Raw genomic sequence first — 5,000 nt, forward strand, 5'->3', positions numbered from 1 at the left:
CTCAGTCGTAAGGCCGAAGCCATGTCGGTGCGGTTAAATACGCGGTCGAACGGTTAAATACACGTCCGCGGATAAAATATAAAACTTACAACTAAACGGTTAAATACGCGTAAGATTATGCAATCTTTTCGGCCAAAGCCACGTCATTTGCGGCCGAAGCCTTGTCATTAGCGGTTAAATACGCGGCTAAAATAGATAATAAATTACCATTATGACCCCCCACTAAGGTCATAATCAATAAAAATATTTGCAATTTCTATAGACGAACGGAGGGCAATCATAGCAACCGTCAAGAAATCAGCTTTATTCAACCCTAGGACTTTAAGATTTCTTATAGTGCCCGCGGGTAAGGCTCCTCTGCAGCCTACTACTATTGGTAGTACTTCAGCTGTTTTACAGTTTAGTTTCACTCTGATTTGTTCTGCGGTATTTTTATATTTTTCCATTTTCTCCCTCCTGGCTCGTCGGAGGTTATCTTTGTCCTCATACCTCACAGTGACGTCAACAACGAACAGCCTTTCCTGGTCTTTAATAACCAGATCAGGCTTTTTAAGTTCGCTGTTAACGTTCACTGTTGGCTCGAGGAATACCGCAGATTTCCTGGATACCTTACTTTCAATCAACCGCACTATATCATTGTGTCGGTTGATTCGCGCGGGCTTCGTGCTTATGCAGTTACCTAGCACGTGTCCTAGGGTTTCTAGTTGCACCCTACACCTTCGGCATTCTGGATTTATATCCTTTCTTGCCCGTCTTAATGCTACTCTAGTGCCGAAGGTGTTCGTTCTTAATTTGAGTGCGTCAAGATATCTTGACGGTTTAAGTAGGGTCGGGCTTATCAACCATGCGTTGCCGTATTTATCATCCACGAATTCGTGGATGCCCTGACCCTGGGAGACTTGCCGTCCCCATTCCTCGTGGCACTTCCTTTTAAGGCCACAACGCGCGCTCTCTATTTGTACATCCGTTGTTGGCCATTGGAGACCTACCGATCTAGCATATTTTTCCAGGACATCTAATTGCCCCTGGTAAGCCTCCTTTACCGCCTCATCGTCACTCTCCATCATGCGGAGGCCATTTCTTAATTTCGCTATGCGTACAATGTCTGATACTTTTTGGATGCCAAGGCCTCCGTCTTTCTTACTTGTATAAAGTATACCATCAGTGGTTGTATGATGGAGGTGGAGAATCTTTTTAATTATTTGCTTGACCTCCTGATCTAATTCATCCAGGAGGCCTAAAGTTGGCGGATTAGCGACCAACATATGGATGTACCTAGGCAACAGGTGCGTCCTGATTAAATTAATTTTCTGATGGGGTTTAAGCCCCATCCTGTCTATGTTTCCTGCTGCCCTCAGGATACCATTGATTTCTGCGCGTTGTGGCCCGGTCCATGGCCCGATTTCAACGCCAAGATATTTGAATGTTTCCCCGGGACGCGTCATGGGGATAAGCTCGTCACCCAGCTGCAGTCCCGGGTCTAGCAAGTGCCACGTCTTGCTTCGGCAGACGATCTGAAATGTTGTGCATTTATTTGTCTGCATGCTCATGCCTAGCTTCTTTAAAAATTCGTATATTTTATTTATTTGGCATGTAGCCTGTTCTTTATTCTTGGCTATCAGCACAAGATCGTCTGCAAATGCTAGAATGGAGACGTTTTGGTCTCCCATTCTTTTGCCCTCCGTCGTCTCATTAACGTTATCGATAATTGGGTCGATTATTGTATTAAATAGCAGTGGCGATAGTGGGTCGCCCTGCTTGACCCCTCTATTTAATTTTATTTTAATACTTTGGCCTCTTGTTTTTATTTCCGTCCAGCAGTCTACGTACATAGTTTCTATGTACCTCGCGACCGCTGGCGGGAGGCCCTTCGCCTGGAGCCCATCTCTCATTGCTTTATGGGGGACTGTGTCAAAAGCTTTGGAGATATCGACGACAGTTATTACGCCCCCTTTGCTTGCCTTCATGTCTTTTAAGGTCTTCTCGAGGATGGATATGTTGTGTTTGCAGCCATCCTCTTTCGTGAAGCCCTTTTGCCTCGCACTGTTTTTAATGACAGCTCGTAGTCTCGCATCGATCATAGCTGAGTATATTCTACTCATAATAGACCCAATGGTGATTGGACGCCAGTTTCTGACGTCCTCAGTGCTTTTCCCCGGTTTTGGAATTAGAGTAGTCCGGTTCATCTTCCATTGGGTCGGATATGTAAATGACAACATTAATAAATTAAAGAATTTAGCTAAGACATGAAGAAAGCCGGGAGCCTTTAGTTGCATCTTTGTAATGCCGTCGACCCCCGCGGCTGTATCATTTTTGATTTTACGCATTTTAATAATCAATTCATTTATATTGATGGGCTCCCAGACGGCATTCATTGGAGAGACTATACTCGGTCCCCCTCCGAGTATCGGTAGCCCTTGTGAGGGTCCCTGAACTCCCCATAGACTACCGTAGAGCAACTCCACGTCTGCTCTTTCAGGAAGCTCTATTTGCTTCCTCTTCTCAATTGTCTCTCCTGCGACCGCCATATCTACCAATTTTCTTGGGCATTTATTATAGATTTCTTGATATCGAGCGTATCTAAATTTACGATAGCAGGTGCGGTCGCTTTCCTTTCTTTTATTTCCGCTATTCTTATTACTTGAGCCATCCTTACTCTTAGTGCCAACGCTTTTAGCTTTCTCATTTATGGCGTCCAGCACGCGCTCGATATCTTGAGGTTCTACTTCTCTATTGTTTGCCAACTCCATTATCCAGTTTTCGATGAACCTCATATCGTGACTGTCATCTAACGGGTTGGCCATTATGACGTCTCTGATTTTATTGCGCCAGTCCTCAGGTTCAGGGCCCTGAGCTGTCGCAGACGCATCATCATCCGTGGTTATATCCACATTCTGTTCTGCAACAGTTAAGTCCTCGGTCGAGCCCGCTTGGCTCGCCTCCTCAACCGTCGTCTCCTCACTCTGAGTGGGCATAAGTCCTAAGAGCCTCCTTTTATCGCCTATTTGCTTTGCCGTTTTAGTTGTGAGGAACCGAGCGATTTTCGCGTTGGGTTGTTTTTTGCCCCTATAATAGTAGTACAAGTCTTTTAATTTTTGCGTTTCCTCCTCCGTCCAGACCGAGGCTCTGCTGACTGAACGTGTTGGAAGCGCTTCCTGTACTCGTTTCGTATTCCTCACAACAGGGTGCCTGTGTCTTTCGTGCTGTGATAGGCCCCTTTTGGTGTTAAAAGTGTCCCCACAGACGGTGCAAAGATGTTGTCTTGCATCAGAGTCGGGCGCTCTACCTTTACATTTAGGGATGTGGCATCGGCATCCATGTATTTTATTAAAAATTTTGCCACATCCACTACAACGCCACCCAACTCCTACACCTGCGTGACACTGTTCAAAGTGCTTCACGAGGTCACCCGCCTGTAGGAACTGCCTATTCACATTGCGGCAAAGCCGGCATTGGACCGCTCCACTCAGAGGAAGGTCCACAATCGTTCCGTACTCACGACCGTTTGGATCGCCGAGGTCGTCATAAGTGGCCCTCCTATCCATAGCGGACATGTCCGCCACAGAGGTCCCAGGGCCAGGAACCTCTGTGTCCGAGGCTTCATCACTTGGGCTTTCTGCCATAAATAAATTTTTAAAAAAAAACTTTTCCCGCCTAGCACAAGCCTCGTTCGTTTCCAACTCGTAGTCCATTAGTATAGCCTGGTCGTCTTTCGCTCCTATTAACTCCAATGTCCGACACTGACAGGTCCGCTCCCTTAACTCCGCTTAAAATTTCATGTTATTGGAACACTGAGTGTCCCATCGCTCCTCTCCTTACTTCGCTTTTAAATTTAAATAATTTGGACACATGTGCCCTCGCATCCTGCCAGTGTGGACATGATGTTGTGGAGAATAGCCTCCCCCGTTAGCTACCAATCCGAAGATTGGCACCCGGCCCCACCACGAGGAGGTGGGGGTAGGCACTTGGTGGAATTACTCATCACCTTAAGGACGCTAACGCTTTGCCACCCATAGCTCTGATAAGAGCACTGGGCACTGGTTACTCCCGCCGTTTACCCGCGCTTTTTTGAATTTCTTCACGTTGACATTCAGAGCACTGGGCAGAAATCACATTGCGTCAACACCCGTGGGGGCCATCGCAATGCTTTGTTTTAATTAGACAGTCGGATTCCCCTAGTCCGTGCCAGTTCTGAGCTGAGCGTTGAATGGCGGCCGAAGAGGACGACCGCACCGATGGGAAACGCCACGGAAGCCTCGCAGCAAGGAAGATCCGCGGGAGGCCAAGGCACGGGACCGAGCTCGGATCCCAGCCACGAGAGCCGTTCACCTCGCCCAGGCCCGGCACGTCAGCCAGACCCGCTTCCCGACCAAGCCCGACACGCCCCGCTCCTCAGAGCCAATCCTTATCCCGAAGTTACGGATCCAATTTGCCGACTTCCCTTACCTACATTAATCTATCGACTAGAGGCTCTTTACCTTGGAGACCTGCTGCGGATATGGGTACGAACCGGCGCGACACCTCCACGTGGCCCTCTCCTGGATTTTCAAGGTCCGAGGGGATGATCCGGACACCGCCGCAACTGCGGTGCTCTTCGCGTTCCAAACCCTATCTCCCTGCTAGAGGTTTCCAGGGAACTCGAACGCTTATACAGAAAAGAAAACTCTCCCCGGATCTCCCGACGGCGTCTCCAGGTCATTTTGGGTTACCCCGACGAACACTCTTACGAGGGCCCGAATGGTATGCGGTTCCGCTGCCGGGTTCCGGAATAGAAACCGGATTCCCTTTCGCCCAATGGGTGTTTTTTGTGCATGTATATAATAACAAAATATGCTGCGATTTATATAATAATAAAAAAAATAATAAAATAGCTGCGTTTTTTTTACAAGTGTTTAACGTCTTAGGACACCTCATCTACATAGGATTTCTCTTAGGGCTTAGGATCGACTGACTCGTGTGCAACGGCTGTTCACACGAAACCCTTCTCCACGTCAGTCCTC

The 5,000-nt window shown here is 47.7% G+C and overlaps 1 pseudogene; it reads right to left on the minus strand.

The window, feature by feature from the left end:
- LOC143261677 (large subunit ribosomal RNA) overlaps positions 1 to 5,000 on the minus strand; it is a 9,258-nt pseudogene that overhangs the window by 2,344 nt on the left and 1,914 nt on the right.

The sequence above is a fragment of the Megalopta genalis genome, unplaced genomic scaffold, assembly GCF_051020955.1.
Source record: "Megalopta genalis isolate 19385.01 unplaced genomic scaffold, iyMegGena1_principal scaffold0061, whole genome shotgun sequence".
Lineage (NCBI taxonomy): Eukaryota > Metazoa > Arthropoda > Insecta > Hymenoptera > Halictidae > Megalopta > Megalopta genalis.